Here is a 22,910-nt window from a genome sequence, read left to right on the forward strand (position 1 = left end):
TCACATTTGTTGGTCATCTGCAGTCTTTATGAGAGGCTGGATCCAGACTGGAGCTGACAGACTCTCTAGTTACCTCGGGATGGGCGTCCCGAGATAAAACAGAACAGGAAAATAATTAGCGTAGCTGCTGTTCAAAGCAGTAAGCAAAGACTATCATGTGCACTGATATAACTGGAGTACAAGGTTATGAGATGCATTATGTGAATGCTTGGCTAAAGATATGCGTCTTTGATCTGGGGGAGTGAGTCTGAGCCCTAAACATTATTAGGAAGGCTATTCCATAGTTTAGGTGCCAGAAATGAAAACGTTCTTCCTCCTTTAGTGGACTTAGATATCCTAGGTACTACCAGAAGCCCAGAGTTTTGTGATCTTAAAGATTGTGATGGGTTATAAGGCGATAGAAGATCAGTTAAATACACAGGAGCTAAGCCGTTTAGGGCCTTATAGGTCAGTAACAATACTTTATAATTGATACGGAACTTAATAGGCTACCAGTGTAGGGATGTTAAAATTGGTGTTATGTGATTATATTTTCTTGACCTAGTACGAACTTTAGCAGCTGCATTTTGGACTAACTAGCTTGTTTATTGAGGATGCAGGACAGCCAGCTAGTAATACATTACTGTAATCTAGTCTAGAGGTCATGAATGCATGAACTAACTTTTCTGCATCAGAGACAGATAGCATGTTCCATAGCTTAGCGATGTTTCTGAGGTGGAAGATGGCTGTTTTTGTGACATATGAAATATGATTTTCAAAAGACAAGTTGCCGTCTAATATAACACCCAGGTCTTTACCTGTAGCGGATGAAGTAACATTACATCCTTCTAAATGCAAATTATATTCTAAGAGATTCTGTGTGCAGGTTTTTGGTCCTATAAGTCTTATCTGAATTTAATAGGAGAAAATTACAGGTCATCTAATATTTTATATCTTTAACACACTCTGTCAACTTGGATAATTTAGAGGTTTAATCTGGTCGTGCTGAAATATATAACTGAGTATCATCGGCATAACAGTGGAAACGATTTTCTTATAATATTACCAAGTGGCAGCATATATATTGAGAATAACCGAGGGCCTAACACAGATCCTTGAGGACCTCCATAATTTACTGATGTTATTTTAGATTTTTTCTAGGCTAGGATTGGATCATTAATGCAGTGATAATTATGTTTCTAGCATGTTATATGTTTGGCCACTGTTCTTCTAACCCTAATTGATGAAATTCATTTCATAAACAACCACATCAAGACACATCATGTCCATATGCACCTCTTGATGGAAATAACATCACAACATTTATTTCCATCAAGAGGTGCATCAATTTATGGTCAAGATCTTGTATTGACAATGCCAACAGTCAAGCACTCTGTAAAGTCTACTCCAGCACATCCCAAATATATTTTTAATTAACCTAAGGTCTGGACTCAGAGGTGCATATTCATGTGGGAAAATTATTTTTCATGATTATCCAACCATTCTTTCTTAATTTGAGCCTGATGAATCCTGACATTGTCATTGTATTTTGTATTTTATTTTTATTTATACTTCAAGTACCACTCTATTCATGATTCAGCCAATTCCTGACTGATAAACTCAAGTCCTGGCCCAATTTTTTATTGATTTTTTCATTTTTTATGAACGTAAAAATGGTTGGAAATAGTGTTTCACATTGACTGTATTGGTTAGGCCTATATTGTTTAAAGTTCAGTATCTATCAAAAAAAATAAAAAAATAAATTGATGTTGATCCAGGAACATTATTATTATGCCGGTTATTATGCTCCAGTTTCACCCTTGAGCAATTCATCTGGTGCCCAGTCAGAGCAACCTTAAGAGGCACCTACCACACTTCGTTTTTAATTTGGCATTTTATGAGAACTATATTGGAATCATCCATCTCTATGCATTATTATTCGCCCATGCATATAATGTCCTTTTAGGCCTGTCGCCTCCTATTTATCTTTTTCATTTGCTTCATCCAATATTTTTTTAATCCAATTTTTTATTTATTTTTGGCAACAAACAATGCATTTAAGTATTTAAGTAATGCTTTTTTTTTAGCAAATGGTAATAACCTTGCTGTATAGTTAAATCTATAATATATTATATATGTTGTGATAAACAGCAGCAGCAATCATCATTAAAGTGTTAATAAATAAGAATGACTGACAATGTGTGTGTCTAATTACTATAATTAATAAAAAGTCTTCTTTGACATAGAAGACTTTTGTGTTGATAGAAAGCATTTATTAAAGGGTTAGTTCACCTAAAAAATGAAAATTCTGTTATTAATTACTCACCCTCATGTTGTTCCAAACCCATTAGACCTTCGTTCTTCTTCGGAACACAAATGAAGATATTTTTGATGAAATCCGAGAGCTCTCTGACCCCTCCATAGACAGCAATTTAATTAACACTTTCAAGGCCCAGAAAGGTAGGAAAGACATCGATAAAATAGTCCATGTGACTACAGTGGTTCAACCTTAATTTTTTGAAGCGAGGGGAATACTTTTTGTGCGATAAAAACAATAAAAATAACGACTTTATTCAACAATCTCTTCACTGCGTCAGTCTCCTACGCTGTTGACATTGTAAATACAGTCCAGTGCTTTCGAGTTACGTCAGAGCTACGCCAGAGCGCCGGCTTACCATTGGCTGATGCTGTTCACGTGAGCACCATGATGCATGCATGTGATGCTGATGCAGGAGCTGGCTAACGTAGACTGCGCAGAAGTACGGTGGCCGAGAAGTGCGAAACAAAATCGTAATTACGAAAACAAAGTAACAAATTCAAAAACAAAACAACAAATTATAAACGCAATGGGAAGTCTAAAAGTAAATTAACAAGTTAGAAAACACAATAACAATTAGGGAAACAAAATAACAAATCAGAAAACACAATGACAAATCTGAAAACAAAATAACAAGTCAGGGGGCAGTGTCATAGTGGGCAAGTGACAACCAGTGGCCGTGGCTTTGGGAGTGGCCTCGGGCAGCGAAGCAAGTGCATTCTGGGAGTTGTTGTCTTTCATCCACATGAGACAAAAATATATTTTCTGTCTTTTCTCAGTCTAGAAGGCACCAAATTCAAAAATAATTTCACATTTCTACTAAATAACTGACCCAGTTTAAATACACATTCATCTTCCCAGCGCTGCAGTACCCCTTTAAGGTTGAGTCACATGGACTATTTTAAAGTTTTTTTTCTGGGCCTTGAAAGTGGTAATTAAATGGCTGTATATGGAGGGGTCAGAGAGTTCTTGGATTTCATCATTTCATAATTAATTTGTGTTCCGAGGATGAACGCAGGTCTTACGGGTTTGGAACAACTCACCCTGAGTAATTAATGAAAGAAATTCCATTTTTGGATGAACTAACCCTTTAATTTGTATATAATTATCCCATGATAATTTCTTAACCCATTTCTTAACAGATCTTCAGCCATAACTGCAATCACTAGAAATATTGGTAGGATTTATTCAATATCTCTTAACTTTGGTAGGGACATATCCCCATGGACCGTCCAAAACTCTGCCTGCGTTCAAGCCATCGAGATCCATCTCTGCTTGTAATCATACTGGCAACGGCTCTGAAGGCGGGTGGGCTGAGGCTCACAGCTCATCCCTACTCTACTGTGTCATTCACTAGATTAATGGCTAGAGAAGGAAGCAAGAGGTCATATAATCACTCAACTGTAGGAAACTATTAGGTGGACCATTTAAGACTGCACAGGCTGGATCCGGGTCTAGGTACCAAGTTAAACTCTCTGACATTTGTGATAAATGCTGAAGGAGATCTTCAGGGAGAGAGAGACTCTGATAGGGAGGGTTATTGAACACAACAACAAAGTAATGGGAACTTGAGTGGTTTTCACTGTGGAAAGGCCATTTATAAGGTCATTGTTGGTTTTCTTTTTAAGGAGACTGAGGGTCAAATTCAATAAGCCACTTTTGTGTGTGAAGTTTCAGCGCAAAAACCCACATCTTATTCGGTAACTACCAGCACTTTTACCATGTGGAAAATAAAGTGACATAGTTGTGTGAGTATTTAATTACCAAATTTTAGATTCTCGATTGTCTCTTTGTCACAAAACTACTATCGGTGTGGCTGGCATAATTAACGTTGCGCTATTACTGCTTGTAGAATATTCCGGTAAACAGAATATCATTTAAAAGAGATTTTCTATGGATCATCACAACAATAATTCATCAAATGATGGAGAAAAGCATTATAATCAGATTAATGCGCAGTACAGTTATAGTGGTCATATATATACAGTGGGGAGAATAAGTATGTGATACACTGCCGATTTTGCAGGTTTGCCCACTTACAAAGCATGTAGAAGTCTCTAACAAAAAAACAAAAATCCAGAAAATCACATTGTATGATTTTTAAGTAATTAATTATCATTTTATTGCATGACAAGTATTTGATACATCAGAAAAGCAGAACTTAATATTTGGTACAGAAACCTTTGTTTGCAATTACAGAGATCATACGTTTCCTGTAGTTCTTGACCAGGTTTGCACACACTGCAGCAGGGATTTTGGCCAACTCCATACAGACCTTCTCCAGATCCTTCAGGTTTCGGGGCTGTCGCTGGGCAATACGGACTTTCAGCTCCCTCCAAAGATTATCTATTGGGTTCAGGTCTGGAGACTGGCTAGGCCACTCCATGACCTTGAAATGCTTCTTACGGAGCCACTCCTTAGTTGCCCTGGCTGTGTGTTTTGGGTCATTGTCATGCTGGAAGACCCAGCCATGACCCATCTTCAATGCTCTTACTGAGGGAAGGAGGTTGTTGGCCAAGATCTCACGATACATGGCCCCATCCATCCTCTAGTCAATACGGTGCAGTCGTTCTGTCCCCTTTGCAGAAAAGCATCCCCAAAGAGTGAAGTTTCCACCTCCATGCTTCACGGTTGGGATGGTGTTCTTGGGGTTGTACTCATCCTTCTTCTTCCTCCAAACACGGCGAGTGGAGTTTAGACCAAAAAGCTCTATTTTTGTCTCATCAGACTACATGACCTTCTCCCATTCCTCCTCTGGATCATCCAGATGGCCATTGGCAAACTTCAGACGGGCCTGGACATGCGCTGGCTTGAGCAAGGGGACCTTGCGTGCGCTGCAGGATTTTAATCCATGACGGCGCCGTGTGTTACTATTGGTTTTCTTTGATACTGTGGTCCCAGCTCTCTTCAGGTCGTTGACCAGGTCCTGCCGTGTAGTTCCGGGCTGATCCCTCACCTTCCTAATGATCATTGATGCCCCACGAGGTGAGATCTTGCATGGTGCCCCAGACCGAGGGAGATTGACCGTCATCTTGAACTTCTTACATTTTCTAATAATTGCACCAACAGTTGTTGCTTCTCACCAATATGCTTGCCTATTGTCCTGTAGCCCATCCCAGCCTTGTACAGGTCTACAATTTTATCCCTTAGTTGGGATGCGATTGGAATATAATGGATGTTTGATAGTTTAAAAAAAGAACAACACAAAAACCCCACAAATAATACAAAAACAACAACGAAAAAGCTGGTTTTAGAGTTAAACCCTACAGCATTTTTAAGTATCCTTGCAGTCAATAATTGTATGCTTAAAACTCATTGTTGATAATCAAAATTATATATTTTACAGTTTTTTCCCACTCTAAAAATAATTTCTTCATGCCTTAAAGGGATGAATCATTTCATCATTTACCCACCTTCAAGTTATTCCAAACCTGTACGAGTTATTTTCTTCTGCTGAACACTAGGGTTGGGTATTGAGAACAGGTTCCATTTTAGAACCGGTTTCAAATTTCCAAGAACCATGGATTCGAAAAGACACTATTTTTTTTTATTCCTCTCATAAATTACTGTGTACACATATTAATATGACTTTAAATCATTCAAGCACAAGAAGACCTGCACACACTGTTTTACGTACTGCACACACATCCAAAGCACGCTCACAGAAAAGGTGATTTTAATGTGATTTTCAATCATTCAACGTAAAAAGACTGTTGTCTGCACACATCCAAAATGTCAGAAAGCCTCTTCTCATACTGTATAGTGTGCGGTACTGAACTGAGTTCTCTTCCATGTCTTTTTGCACTTGAACGGACAAATACACACAAATATATGTCAAAATATCTTGTCTATGTCTTAAGTGAATGTAAACAGTTGAGAAAGAAAACTCATATGTAACAGTATTGGGTTCGTGCAGCTCTTAAAGTGACAGCAGCCTAATATTCCTGCTGCCGTCTCTATAATAATGTTAACCAAACAACACAAGACAAAGAGAACATTCACTCGCTGTTCTTGACTGAATAACTTTTGTATCTATATTTGTAATGATTACTAGATTTTATTTATAAAGTGCAGTGTTATTTTACATTTGACTACAGTTTCTCTACCTGAACACCAGAACATTTTAAAACACTGTTTATTTTAACCGTATCTTTGTTCAGTTGTATTTAATTGTGTGGTTGCAATTTTTTATTTGTTCTTTTTAAATAACTGTTTACTTGTTATTTGACTTGAGTGTTTACTTGTCTTTAATAATGCTTGAAATGTATATTAGTTAGGCTAGTTGTTATTGCTATGGTAGTTTTAAACAATAGGCAAAATTTCCTTGTGTAAATGTTCTTAGCCTGTTGATTTTTGTTCATGGTATTCAGCAACAATGAAATGTTTTGCAATAAGACATAGAATAATTGTGAATGATTCATCAAAATTGGTAATCGATGAGAATTAGACTCGATAAGCAGAATCGGAATAGCAATCGTAGGAAAAATTTCAAAAGATACCCAACCATACTGAACACAAAAGATTTGCCACTGACTTCCATAGTGTGAGAGCGAGTAAATTATGACATCATTTTAAATTTTTGGGTGAACTATCCCTTCAACCCTTGTATGGTGTTCGGGTCTGTTGGAACCGTTTTAATTTTATCAAAAGAAAAATTATACGATTAATTATTTTTTCAAACTGAGACTCATTGGCCTTGGCTCATTTTCTGTGCGGAATATATATCAGAACCCATTTTCAATGACCACACACTGTACACCCCCCCTACACATTTATATTACACACAGGATGTTCGGGTCCACTGGACACAAATGTGTATAATGACAAGGGTATTACAACGTAAACATGGTTTATGACCACATCTGTGTCCTCATACTAAAACATACTAAATGGTGTTTTTTGAAATTCAAAAAATGCCAAACGTTTTCTGTGATTGGTAGGTTTAGGGATAGGGTTAGTGTAGGGGATAGATTATACAGTTTTTACATTAGAAAACACATTATGCCTATGGAGAGTAACCATACACCACATATCCAAGTGAGTGAGTGTGTTTTGTGTGTGTGTGTTTTGTGTGTGTGTGTGCGTGCGTGCATGAGTGTGTGTGTGTGTGCGTGTGTTAGAGAGATTGTGTGTAAGTGTGAGAGAGTGCAAGAGTGAGTTTTGTTTCTACCCCTGCCGTTCCCACACGAGGTTGCAATTCTTAAATGTGATCTAACAAAGGTAAAGAGAAAATATTAACCATATATGCTGTTTATATTGCTTGTAATTGGGATGAAGTAAACATCTGTTGAGTATTTTAACATAAAACATTGTATTGTGTTGAATTAAAAACCCAAAAATGCAGCAGGTCCACCAGACACACACTGGCTGAATAACAAAAATATGAGCACCACACAAGGGTTAAAACAGCTTGAATGTAACTAACTCCACACCCATGCTTAATTTATCCATGCATATGCAAATTAGTCTCAGCCTCAGCCTCAGCCAGTTGCATAACAACCCGTTCTCACTCCCAAGGCGTCAAAATCTGAAGCATGGTCAAGTGCCTTCTGCTAAAGGTACCCCTAGGCGTAATTTTTCGACGCAAAGGGTACTCCATTGATTTTAATGAGAAATCTTTGGCGTCATACACAGACACATTGGGCATGGGAACGTTATCGTCATGATGAAATATATTGGGTTATGATTTTGCCATTATGATGTTGGAGTGTGATTCCAAATTTTATCAGGATGTTGTGGAGCTGTCTTAGCTGATTCGCCTCTGCAGCATCGCATGGTGGTTGGGGATAGGACCTCTGGACTGGCAGACTGGGGTGGTGGTCCCTCTTTTCAAGAAGGGGGACGGAGAGTGTGTTCCAACTACAGTGGGATCACACTTCTTAGCCTCTCCGGGAAAGTATATGCCAGGGTACTGGAGAGGAGAATTCGGCCGATAGTGGAACCTCGGATTCAGGAGGAACAGTGTGGTTTTCGTCCTGGTCGTGGAACACTGGACCAGCACTATACCCTTTCCAGGGTGTTGGAAGGTTCATGGGAGTTTGCCCAACCAATCCACATGTGTTTTGTGGATTTGGAGAAGGCATTCTGCATCCTGTGGAGGGTGCTCTGGGAGTATGGGGTCCGGGGCCCCCTGCTTAGGGCTGTTCGGTCCCTGTACGACTGGAGCAGGAGCTTGGTCCGCATTGTTGGCAGTAAGTCAGACTTGTTCCCGGTTCATGTTGGACTCCGGCAGGGCTGCCCTTTGTCACTGGTTCTGTTCATAATTTTTATGGACAGAATTTCTAGGCGCAGCCAAGGGCCAGAGAGTGTCCAATTTGGGGACCACGCGATTTCATCGCTGCTTTTTGCAGATGATGTTGTCATGTTGGCAACTTCAGACCAGGACCTTCAGCGTGCACTGGGACGGTTTGCAGCCGAGTGTGAAGCGGCTGGGATGGGGATCAGCACCTCCAAGTCCGAGGCCATGGTTCTCAGTCAGAAAAGGGTGGCTTGCCCACTTCAGGTTGGTGGAGAGTTCTTGCCTCAAGTGGAGGAGTTCAAGTATCTTGGGGTCTTATTCATGAGTGAGGGAAGGATGGAATGGGAGATTGACAGACGGATCGGTGCAGCTTCTGCAGTAATGTGGTCAATGTACCGATCTGTCGTGGTGAAGAAGGAGCTGAGCAGTAAGGCGAAGGCGATTATGTCTCCCGGCTGGCCTGGGAACGCCTCGGGGTTCCCCCGGAGGAGCTGGAGGAAGTGGCTTGGGAGAGGGAAGTCTGGGCGTCTCTGCTTAGACTGTTACCCCCGTGACCCGGCCCCGGATAAGCGGAAGATGATGGATGGATGGATGATTTAAAAAAATTAAAATAAATATATATATATATATATATATATATATATATATATATATATATATATATATATATATATATATATATATATATATATATATATATATATATGATCATTAGTTCATTAATAATTGTAAGACTGGTCTAAGCAGTTTATGCAACCAGCCACAGCTCGGACTACCTGATCTACTCGCTCAGCTGTCGTAAAACTCTACACAATGGCAAGTGGAAATATTGGTATAATTCAGGCACAAATGTTTGAACCAGAAAGAAGAAGAGAAAGAGGAAGAGGAAGAGGAAGAGGAAGAGGAAGAGAGAATTATAAAGGTTTGTCTACAAGTCGATGTATCAGAATGGTAATGCGTTTTATGCATCGCTCTCCACAACATCGGACACATAAAGGTAATTGATATGATTAGCCTTTGGCTTGACTACATATCAAACAGCTAATAATGTCTTGCTAATGTTGTACAACCCCTTTTCCAATTCGCCATTTCAGAGTCATTTTAATATACATCACATACATAATTCACCCGCTTTGTTGCTATATGTACCCAGTTTTTCCTGTGTTCTGCTCACTGTGGAAAAGCACTGCCCCGCACGTTGACGGGATTAGTTACAAGCTTGTTATGGTAGGAAATGGGTAGGAAATCACGTCTTTGATTTACTGCAGTTTCAAGGAGAAAATACTCAGCAATGTCGTTGACTGATGATTTTGCACATGGTTTGTCTCAAAGCATATTAAAAACCCCACATAAACACAGTCTTTAAAAAGTTACACTATGATTCAAAAGTTTGGAGTCAGAACATTAAACAAAAAAAAAAAATTAAATACTTTTATTCAGCAAGGATGTATTAAATTTATAAACAAAAAGTGACAGTAAAGACATTTATAATGTTACAATATATTTCTGTTTCAAATAAATGCTGTTCTTTTGAACTTTCTATTCATGAAAGAATCCTGAAAAAAAATAAAAAATCTATCATGGTTTTCCACAAAAATATGCAGCCTTGGAGAGCATAAGAGATGTTTTTCAGATAAATGTAAAAATCATACCGACCCCAAACTTTTCAAAAGTGATGCATCTAAAAAAATGGCAGAATCCCAAACCTAAATTTTATGTTGTAGCATTAGAAAGTCTGGTTTATTGTGTTCTCTTAAATCAGATTTACTTTTTGTTCTGAAAGAGCAGTTTGACTTCAGATTAACTACTTTTAATATTGTATCTTGGTACTATATTAACTATAATAATATAGATATTGTTATTATATAATATAAAGTGTCAATAATATAAACTACAGTGTCAAAGTAACTTTCCAACTGCAACCCAGAACAGAAGAACGTCTGTGAAACATTATCCCTCCCTCCCAAAAGAAGGATTTAGGGAGATATTTCTATATTATTCTGTAAGTTATTAAACGGATGAGTAGTCTCATTTACAATTTGCCAATAGACCGGATGAACCTTCCTGTTCTAATACAAAATTGCTAAACTTCAGAAGCCTGCAGAACAATGTTATCTGAAAAGTTTTGCAGTGTTTGTATCCCACAATGCACCTGTGTATCCTCTCCACATTTTGCTTTCGTTCAAGCATTAGCCTTTTATTGCGGTGTAAAAAATGTTACATCAGTGATTTGGTAGTTGAGATTCCAACAGCAGATTGATGGAAACCAGACACTAGATTTGCCCCCCATCATGAATGATATTAAATAGACTCGTCAAATGTGTTTGTTCTGTAGTCAGCACCACCATGTAATTAAACTGTGAGATGTTTCATTAAGTATTTTAAAGCGGCGTAACAGACTAGCCGCTACTGTGGCGCTAAATGGATATATCATCCATATTGCCGCTTGTGAAAGTGACTTCCACCTCTCTCTCCCATGTGGTCTGGGCCTATAAACATTTAAGTGATTTTCCTATGATCCCAGCCAGATCCAGCAGGATCTAGCTCCTAAAATGTCCATGGGACCGGTGCGTGTTATATAGTTGTCCTCCCGTTGACACGTGAGATCTCAGGCTAATAAACGTCAGCGCTAGGGGAGGGTTAGCATTCCTGCAGGGTCATTGTGGACACAAGAGGCATTAGAGGGGCTCAGACGAGAGGAGTACTAGTGTAAAGAGATGTCTTCATGAGGAGCTTTGTTAGATGATCTAAAAGCCTCCAGATACATCATGAGTGAAAGGTGTGGGAAGACTAGCAGCTACTGCAGTATGGGAGTATAAAGACCAACTTTAATCGCCCTATGTTTCATTTTTCAACCCGCTGTGTCTTTCCCAGTGCTCCTATCATCTCATCATGTTAAAAAACTGACCTGACTGCAGATACAACATCAAAAGGAGGAGCAACAAATTATTTACTCTCCTTGCCAGAAGGGAGCCATTCACAAAGAGCCATGGACAAGACACGTTTTTGTGTGTGTTTCTTTATTGGGCCGATTTTTATATATAATATATACAGTTTTCAATTGTACTATTCTTTTAAAAAGGCATCTGAAATAATAATGTGCAATGTAGTGTTGTCAAAATATAGATGATACATTTCTGAAATAACTGTTAAGCTTCCAATACTCATTTTCCGCAGATATACAATACAAGACTACGCTTTCTTGCTTTCTCATTTGTCCATCAGCGAGTTGACACATAAACCCGCCTCCCCTCACTCACTCGTTTCATTTGCTCCGGATGAATATAGTTGGTCACACATTTGAAGCTTTTATGTCCAATTTTGAGCCCGATTTGCACCCCCAAACAATTGGGGACGTGGCCCGATTCGATGCTTGTCGCAAACAACTTTTTGTCCAAAAAATCCTCAATTATGTGGTGTCAATTACGATAATTTTACTGCTCCCGATCGATTGGAGCCAGCGCGATCCCAAATCGGAAATATCAAACATGTTAATCAGGCTGCCTCTGACGTGATACCCGCGATAGCCAATGAGAGCAAGCAAGCTTCACCAATCGGATTTTGTGTGCTTCTATAGCTTTATTTCTCCTTTGTTTTTCTTCCCATAAAACAAAACTCACATTTAGCTGATGTCGTCAATCATCAATCAATCAAAAAAAAGTTAATATCAAGCCCTGGTTACAAGCTATTTAATACTAATTTAATTACTTTATGAGATTTAACATTACAATATCACAACAATTGTATTACCCTTAAGGGGGCATATTGATAGGATGAAAAATGCTTTTGTGTTCTCTCACAAAAGTATTGCGTTCTCCCAAGAAACTTTGCGTTCACTCGCAAAACATTTGCATTCTCTCACAAAACTATTGCATTCTCCCAAAAAATGTCTCCTCACAAAAGCACTGAAATATAGTTTTTCCTTCCACCTGATATTATTTCCTAATAAAGTTTTGCTAGCGAATGCAAAATTCACTCACAAAATTCACTCACTCGTTCACTCGCAAAACATTTGCATTTTCTCACAAAACTATTGCGTTCTCCCCAAAAAGTTTGTCTCCTCACAATAGCACTGAAATATAGTTTTTCCTCCCACCTTATATTATTTCCTAATAAAGTTCTGCAGGCGAATGCAAAATGTCTCAGTGAACACAAGACACAAGACATTTCTTTGTCCTAGCGTTAATCCCTCTGGTCTGCTCTTTTATTTATTTTTTGCTTTCTCCATTTGGCACGGTTGAGGGTGTCCTATGGGGCAGTGTTGACTATCTTCATGTCTTCCGTCAGTCAGTTGAGCCACCGCATCTTTGGTTGACATCCTTGGGGACTTAGACCTGGTTTACACCTATTATTAAAATCCGCCTACTGACCTAATGCGTAAACATTATGGGAAGCGTGCTAGCCAGATGGGATTTAAACTTTGGCTGGAGAGCCAAGTTTTATTTGAAGATGAAAAACGTACCAAGCACAATATTCTCTCACCATTCTTGATTTCTAATGCACACTCACAGCATTAGGCGTGGTCTTGCAGAAATGACAGCTGCTGCTCTCTGTATGTTTTTCCGTCGTCTCCGGGTGCGTTCATATGTAAATTGTGTGAGCTTATTTCGTTCATTAGATCGAAATATCTGAAAAAGTCCATACATTTACCTGCCCATAGACCTGCCCCTCAAATAATTCAGGACATAAGTGGTTGAAAGTGGACCGATTAAAACATCAGGTGTAAACGGGTATGTGTGAATCCTGGATCCTTGTTGCTCCATATGACGTGTCCAGACCACCGAAGTTGCGCTGTGGATTGGGGCAATGCCCGGCCGTTTCCTGACATCTTCGTTCATTACCTCATCCCATCGCGTTATACCTAAGCTCCACCGGATCATCCGCATCTCCATGACGTGCAGGGCTTGTTTGTGTTTCACTGATGCCTGTTTTCACTCAGTGCTGTAAACGGCCACAGGGCAAACAATGATAGATCTTGGCCTTGAGGCGGTCTGGCTTTCGGCGGTCTCATAGAACATCTCATTGACGTATGTAACCCTCGTTCCCTGAAGGAGGGAACGGAGACGCCACGTCAGAGTACCGATGAATAGGAATCTCACTCCTAAGAGCCAATCTACTCCAGGTGTTTGCATCAAATCAGCCTTTTGTAGGTAGACTGGAGCCGAGTAGGTAGACTGGCACCCCAGCAGGGTACAGAGAACATGGTGATGGGATGTGGTGTCTCCATTCCCTCCTTCAGGGAACAAGGGTTACATACGTAACCGAGACGTTCCCATTCAGTCGGTCACTCTCGACGCCACGTCGGAGTACCGACGAATAGGAATCCCTACCACAGCGCCATGGCCTCTGCCCCCTCCAGTGCCCTGTGTGAGCCACCTGAGCTCTCTTACCTGATGAGACGGGGCTCACACCGGGAAATCCATCACAGCTGTTCCGCATGACCTGCTCAGTGACTTATAGGATAACACTGGGAAAGCGTGCCCTAGTGGAAGGTTATGTGGAGTACAATGCTGAGCCGTAGTCCGCAACAGAGAGAGGGGGCTCAGTCCTACTGATGGGGAGGCACTTCCAAGGGAAAGACACGGGCTTCCCGTAGGAGTAACCGTGTCAAAATATATGGGATCCCCGCAGGGTCACTCATATAACCCCAGCCCAACACCGGTTCTCAAGGATTCAGCGGCAAGAGGCCTGATGCCAGACGCCACGTCTGGCACAGAGGGTGATGGAGGACTCACAGAGAATATAATATGCTTCTGGAGAATATAAGTGCCATAGCGCAGCAAGCAGATAAGAGCCAAGGCCAGTCAGTGCTTCTACCTGTCTGAGGTGAGAACACAGGAGGAAACCGGCTCTACACGTAGGCTATAGAATCTAGCGAACATGTTGGGTGTCGCCCAGCCCGCAGCTCTACAGATGTCTGACAGCGAGGTGCCACATGCCAGTGTACACACTTCTAGTAGAGTGTGCTCACACCCTAAACGGACAGGGCACACCTTGTGCTTAGTAAGCCAAGGTGATGGCACCCACTATCCAGTGGGCTATCCTCTGCTTGAAGACAGCCTTTCCCTTTTGCTGGCCACCGTCATAGACAAAGAGCTGATCTGAGGTCCTGATGCTTTGAGTTCTATCCACGTAGATCCGCAGAGCGCGGACTGGACAGAGCAAAGCTAGGGCTGGGTCTGCCTCCTCCGGGGGCAGCGCTGGCAGGTTCACCACCTGGTCCCTGAAGGGAGTGGTAGGAACCTTGGGCACATAGCCATGAACTCTAGGCACGATTCGTCGACCAAAAATGCCTGCAGGTCCCTTACCCTCTTGATGGAGGCCAGTGCAGCCAACAGCAAAGTCTTCATAGACAGAATCTTTAGCTCTGCTGACTGCAAAGGCTCAAATTGGCCATTCTGAAGTGCTCGAGCACCAGAGCATGATCCCAAGAGGGTATGGAGGGAGGTCAAGGAGAATTTAACCGTCTCACCGTCTCACAGAACCTGACGACCAGGTTGTGCTTCCCAACCATCTTACCTTCTACGTGGTTGTGATAGGTGGATATTGCAGCAAAATAGACCTTGAGGGTGGAGGGCGACAGCCTACGCTCCAACACTGGCTGCCAGAAGGAAAGCACAGACGCGATCGAACATCTCCGGGGGTCTTCTCGGCGAGAAGAACACCACTTAATGAACAGGTTCCACTTCAAGCGATAAGCCTGTCTTGTCGATGGTGCTCATGCCGAAGTGATGGTGTTAACTACCTCTTGGGGTAAGTCACCTAGAACCTCTTTGTCCCATCCAGGGGCCAGACATGAAGCTTCCTCAGGTCTGGACGTGGGTGCCACAGGGTGCCCCGTCACTGAGTCAGAAGGTCCTTCCTCAGAGAAATCGGCCAAGGAGGGGCTGTCGCGAGAAGCATAAGTTCTGGGAACCAGGTCCGGTGTGGCCAGTACGGCGCCACCAACAGGACCTGCAACTCGTCCTCACTGACCTTGAGCAAGTAGGCTCACTGGGGGAAACGTATATTTGCGCAGGACCTTGGGCCAGCTGAGCGCAAGTGCATCTGTGCTGAGTGTACCCTCGGTCAGCGAACAAAACCACTGGCAGTAGGACGTTTCTGGTGAGGCAAACAGGTCGACCTGTGCCTCCCCGAACTGTCTCCAAATCAGCTGGACCACCTGGGGGTGGAGTCACCACTCACCTGGGAGCACAGCTCGTGAAAGCTTGTCGGCCACACGGTTGCGCACACCAGGGACATGAATGGTCCGAAGTGACCTCAGACACTTCTGACTCCAGAGGAGGAGATGGCGGGTGAGTTGCGACATGCGACGGGAGCGCAGACCACCTTGTCGGTTGATATACACAACAGTCGCAGTGTTGTCCGGACTAGTACATCTTTGCCCCGTAACAGCATTTTGAGGCGGCTCAGAGCAAGATGCACTGCTAGCAACTCGAGGCAGTTGATGTGCCAATGCAGGTGCAGGCGTGTCCAAACCCCTGACACTGCATGCCCTTTGTATGTGGCTCCCCAATCCATGGCTGAGGCATCTGTGTGCCTGGACACCTGTTCCACCTGGTACCTGCGAGGAATGCAGGTACCAGGCTGGGGCGGCTGTCTCGTGGAGGTGGCCCGCAGCGGGTGTGAGTGTGCTGTGCACACTGTGATTCCACGAGTGGGCAGGGGGTACGTGAGAAGGCTAGGTCGCGTCCTTGAACCGTCCACTACTGTCCGCTGGCGAAGGAGGATGATGAGTGTGGTCCGACGTTGGACCGTCCACAGCTCTCCGAACCCCCTTGGGACCCAGAGATAGGAGGAACTGCTCTTTTTTTCTTTTTTGAGAATTTGTGTACCACTGGTTGTGACACCAGCAGCAGAACAGAATTTTGACTCAAAAGATTTCCTTCGGGGAAGAGCAGCCCCGCTCATCTCCAGGTCACCACTTAGAACAACCCTCGTGCATTAAGAGTGCAGGGTGGAAGTGGTCTGTGCACAGCCACCCCACCATTGAGGGTAGGAAAAACGTATGCAGTTTCGGCCCCTTTGGCGTTCCATATCCAAAGTAGTGCCATACTGCCAAGTTTTCCATGCACATCCGGGAATGATCCCGGGAAGCATGGCTGTTAACTCTGAATCTGATTCAGCAAAGCACACACCATTGGAGTGGGCTCAGAATCATCCTCATTCCCAGAGCACAACAGCCCTCTCTCCGATGCAGCGATTGACATCTGATCCTCAGCTGGAGCCCCGAATGAAACGCTAGGTTCCCCCATAAGAAGGACCAGCAGTTCCATCAAGGGGACAGCACACCTAGAGCGCAGAGCGAGCGCTGGTTTGCCGTGACAACCCGTGCGCAGCCCAGCAGCTCAATGGCACACGACACGCAGAGAAGCAAGAGGTCCGTCCAGACATTTTGTTTTGAAACCTTCAGAAAACTTTAAATGGAATTTTCTCAAAATTAACTTTTCTGACTCTAAAGAATTCAAACAGATGTAGCTCAGTATTTTTTTGTCCAACTCAAACAAATCATACATCATTTTGAAGGTTTTTTAAATAGAGAAGGAAAATAACAATAACTTTTAGATTAGAGAATTTTGTTTTGAATTTGCTCATTGTGACTCATTTTGCCTAGCCTGACGTCGTCATACTCAATTCTAGTCAGAAAATGAGTCTGATACTGCTCCGTTGGGCTGTGATTATGGGGCGTGTTTCAACCGAACCAGGAAAGACCTCAATTGGATAGACCTACAACCAATCAGAGCAACGGAGCGACGCACAACGTTAGTTGTCAAATGTCAACAGAACTCAACTGCACTGTGTTGCCATGTCCGCGGGTTGAAGCGACCCTAATTATGTGATATACAGACCCAGGAATGCGATTTTTAGCTGCCAGCCCTGCCAAAATAACACATATTTTACCCCCCAAATGCCTTTTTTTCCCGGAGAACACCCCAGGAAAGCTATTGGGCTTGTTTTGGGCTAGTTTTGAGGAACGTTAGCAATTGGGCGGTTTTGTTGTAAAAACTTGGCATCCCTGTACCTGCACGCACGCTGGAATAAGTTACGTTAGAAGAAAAAGATTGAAAAAGAGTGTAAACGATCTTTGCCGGTGTTGTAAAAAAAGAATTTAAGGATACACAGAGTACTTACCAACACGATCATCATTTCTGAGAGAAATAGTAAAGGTGAATGCATATACAACAAGTTCTCCGTTTAGGATTAGAACAAATTGAACCCAAGTGCTCTTTGGTGACGTGGATGATTACGTTACTGTTGATCATCTGTCCATCATCGTCTAAAGCCCGCCCTGACAATTTCATTGGTCCGAACAGTTTCTGTTCGGGCATAATTACTTCTCTACGGAGAAAGTCCAGACCGAACTGCCCGAGTAAAAATGTTATGGGCGGGGCTAAGTTCGGCTGGCATCCAGGCTACATTTTGCCAGCACAGATCACATATTTTTTCCTTTTACTATGTCCTTTTAAGTGCCTCAGACTTTATGAACCCCTTCCCCCCAAAAGTATCACACTTATTTTGAATTCAATAACTACAAACAGGCTCATAGATAATGCATAATGTATTGCATAAATTACCAGCACAAAATATTAGCTTAATTTTCATGATAAAGATCATATTGGCCCTTTCACATGGTTCAGAGCTCAAGACATCGCTCAACACAAATGTCATGCACCGTTTGGACCTGCACATTGCAGAAAGTTTCACAAAGCACAGTTGTGCTTACATATATTTTCCTATTAATGCAAGTGTTGACTCATATTGGCTTTATTGATGATCATACACTGCACCTGCCAGCCATGCTGAATACACTGACTCTCAGAACAGGGCCAGAGGCAGACCCCATGAGAACAAACATTAGGTCCAATCCCAATTCTATTTCATACCCCTTCGCCTTCCCCTACCCCTACACCCGTTCCCCTTGCCCCTTGAAACAGAGTGGCAAGGCGTAGGGGTGAAAATATTCCCCTAAGAAATGGGACACCACCACTATACCATTACACGGCATCATACCCCGTTTCTTTTATTAGTGTCCTTTAACATTTAATTCTATAACTATTTAATTCTATTCTATTCTATAACGTTTTTAAGTATAAATAGTGTAAGTAGTGTGTTCACACTGAAAATTCCAGAAAAGAAAAATTGCACTTTAAAACCCACATGATGCACTAAATTAACCGAAGTGTGGAATGTTGGACACTTCAAACACTCAACTGTCGCAGCTTTAATTACGTAGTGGAGGGGGAGGCACTACCAGATTTTGATGTTGAAAGACAAAATAACCATGTATAGTTCATACACTACACGGTTGAGTACATAAGTACATAGTGCATATAGTGTGTCATTTGGGACACAGTTCTGGTTTCGTTTTCTACTCTGGTGCTGCGATAACGGTCATACGTTATACGTCAAGTCAGTTGTTGCCTTGATAACGCGAGAGTTTATATACGATACGTGATGTAAAAATCGACTGCGTTATGAAGGATGACCAGATATATATATTTTAACTATTATTAATTTGTGTTCACATCACTCAAATAGTGCGTTTAGTAAGCTATGGAGAAACTGGCAGCCAGGCGACACACAAGTGATCAATCGCGAGTGGCAACATCACTAAACACATTCTAGCAGCACGGTAGTCTGTGTATGGAGGCAAACTCCTCATACCCCTTCATTCGAAGTGTGGTCCTGAAAAATCTTCATTTGAAGGGCTATCTGGCCCTTCCCCTTACCCCTACCACTCCAGCCAAAAGAGAATCGAGTCACCCCTATCCCTTCAAGTAAATGAACAAAACGAAAGGGTAGGGGAAAGGGAAGGGCTAAGGGGTAGAAATGGGATTGGGCCTTACAGTGACGTAGCACAGGTACTATTCTTCAGCATATCCTAGGATGTTTCTCTTTCATTTGCAAGGTTTGCTACATAACCTTCATTTTAATAATCTTTGGATCTATTGCAAAACTTTGTCCCTTTTTACTGAATAACAGGTTTAATTTGACCCTTTCAAGGTGTCTTGCAAAAGCATTGTTACTGATGTTAAATACTTCATAGATTAAAGACTGAATCAAACTGCTTAAAACACAACTCATTCCTTTTCACCAGAGTTTAGTGCATAAGTGAGTATATTTTATATATTTACCTCCTTACACATTCCTGGTCTTCTTATGTCGCATTCCATCTCCCCTCCAATCATGTGGCTCCATTCAGGTAATGCCCATTTTTTATGATCCAATACATTTCTGATGGATAAAAGTCCTGCCCTACTTGTTTTTTTAAAATGTCAGATTTCTTGTTGAATTTAAATAATATAGGAAAAAGAGCAAATCTTCAATAAAAAGAGTCAATAAACATTGTTTAAAGAGGACCTATTGTGCTTTTTTATGTTTCCATTTTTTTTTTGTGTAATGTTGCTGTTTGAGCATGAAAAGGTCTGCAAAGTTACAAAGCACAAAGTCATTTCAAAGGGAGTTATTCTGTTTATCAGTGCACACTGTTTTTGAACTCGTTTCAAACACGTTACAATATATCTCATTTAAATAATTCCCACCCAAGGCATACAATAAATAAAGGGGTGGGGCCTGGTTGAGTTAATAGTGTGTTGAAACTTGTGGTAAGGGACGTAACATTTCCTAAAAACGTTCGGAGTGGTCGACCAATCAAAAAACACTGGTCCAGCCGACCAATCAGAGCACATTGTGCTTTTCAGAAGGAGCAGCTTCATAGAGACAGGAACTAAACAAAGGCTGAATCCGAAATCGCCCCCTATACCCTTAACTAGTGCACTATTTATGTCCGAAACCATAGTGGACGTTATTGAGTGCACTCATTCTATCCCACATTGCACCGCAATAACAAGTGTAAACCCAATGTACACACAGCGCCTGTCCAAATTCACTCACTCGTTTTCATTCACTCCTTCAAGAGAACTGTATTAGTGGACTAAAGTAGGGAATAGTGATTGAGGTGTTTAGGGGGCGATTTCGGATTCAGCTAGAGTATTACTGACAGACTGAGAAGAAAGGACTTGCAACACTATTAAATATGGGGAACATTAATGTAGTTTTTGAACATTCAAGTATGAAAACCTATTCTAGCAGACCCCAAAAACAAAACTTTTTAATAAGGCATAATTGGACCCCTTTAATTATTTTCTTGACTGTGTATAATTGTCTGCTTTTTCGACCTTGCTATGCTCGTTTTGTAAAGATAAGGTAGTTAAATGTGATTATGGGTTCCTCCTCAGTATTCCAAACATCCTTAATGTTTAATACCCTGATTTATCTCGCCGCTGCCAGCACTGACAAGATGCTTCTCTATAAATGATGGCTCCGATTTGACCTCATAGGAAGGCCACATTAATCAAAGGGAAATAGAGAATCTATTGCAGCCTTTCCAAGGAGGTCTGTCTGTGAGTGGCCGATGCCACAGAGGGAAGATATTACAACTTATCTTTTATTAAACCACTGAATACCAAAGGGTCTAATTTGTGAACGATGACAATGACAGCCATGTCTTTCATTTGCTTTTGTGAACTATGTCCTTTAATCCTCAACTGACTTACAAATGTCTTCTACGAAGAGAGGCCTGTTTCGTGCTGATGTCCGAATAAAATGTTGGGACATCTGAATGCTGAATGAAATCCTAGACTGAACGAGAATGCATAACTTGATTCTTCGAAAGAAAAACACCTAGGCCCCTAAATCTTCAAATGTGTCAGGCAAAGTATTGGATTTCCTTCACCTTATTGTTTCATCATGCATGGCATGTTTTCAGGCAGTGCAAATCTGGATATAGGGCTTTTTCAAGTCCAATTTTTCCCATCCAGGCCCGTTGACAGTTACAACGCTTATGCTATCTCCTCTCAGATCAACTCACACCAGGTTCATCTGTTGTTGATCTGTGAAATGCCCTCAAGACACAGACAGATATATAATGGAAACGGTTTACAGATGTCCATGGTGCGTTTCACTTTCAAATGGAAAGAACCACCTTCCTCTGAATGGCCACAGACATCTGGAGCCACATTGCTAAGTGTTAAGAGGAATTTTAGTGCAGCAGTTATTAGAAACTTCTATTGCTTGCAGCGCTCAGATTATTACTGTTATGTGTAAGACTAGATTTGAATATTTTCCCATGAGGAAAGGACGATAACTATAATGTTTTAATAATCATTCTAAATTTAAATTAACACCGCAACTATAGCCATAACAACATAGAGGAACAATATCGCTTTTCTATCAAACGATATTCTTATTGGAAGGACTGGTTCGCACCTTTACTCTATGCACAACAACTCGCTTGATTTGGGGAACTATTTAGTAGGACAAAGACAGTTTTGTATTTGAGGTCAAGCATTTGTTCAAATATCTAGACCTGAACTTTAGCAATAATAATACTTCCAGAGCAACCACCATAAATTAATTGATTTCAAGACTGTTTGGAAGCAATCTTGCAATGGTTTACCTACTATATTCTGTTCATAACCTTATATCCACTTTTACATCCAAAACTCTAAACCTCATTTAGCATCAGCTAGTGTGGTTCTCTCTCACTCAATTATAAAACGCCATGTGCACATAAACTCAGGCGAGGGACATGTGTGGCTAAGACACAGGGCCTCATGCTACCCTTCATTGACTCATAAAACATTCCTATCAAAGTTTTGTGGGACATACAAGAAAAAAACATAACACTTTCAAGTGGAGCAGAGAGAGAAAAAGAGAGAAAATTGCTCTCAGACCATACATCAAAGAAGACCATCCATTGTTTGAGGCGTCAAAGATGGTCTTTTCATTGGGTGCCTGAATTGCTTTGCCCCCCTTCATTGTTTTACTTGACGGCTGACTTTGAAAGGATGACTTTACTGGCCGTTATTCTGACATGCAGAGGAGGCGTGCTGAATCTGACATTGCGGCGGTTAACACGTGTGAGAAATGTGATTGTTTTTGTTGTTCTCTCAGTGTTTGCTCATTGGCAAGCAACATTCAGCCCTAATCTTGTTGCACGGTACGATGCATTAGCTGTTTATGTTCCATTGTTTTTCCTCATATCATATCATACAAATGTAACTGCAAACACTGCATGCTAAGATTGTCATCGCACCAAAGCATCTGCAGAAAACTTATTTTGGGTTTTTCCATTAACTCCTCTAAACACATTAATTTGCAACGCAAAGCGTACGATTACATTGCTTTGAGAGCTAAACGATTGATTCCATATACACTCCACTAATGAATCCAAGACACGATCGCATTTTCCCCAGCAGCTGCAAATTCAAAGCTTGTCCAACTGAAGAATATCGGGAATCAATCATTTTAGGGAAAATGGGTCTCAAACACAGGTGCACAGTTGGGCCTCTGACGCCGCACAGCCTTTTGGGA

This window comes from Gobio gobio, assembly GCF_949357685.1.
Source record: "Gobio gobio genome assembly, chromosome: 22".
Lineage (NCBI taxonomy): Eukaryota > Metazoa > Chordata > Actinopteri > Cypriniformes > Gobionidae > Gobio > Gobio gobio.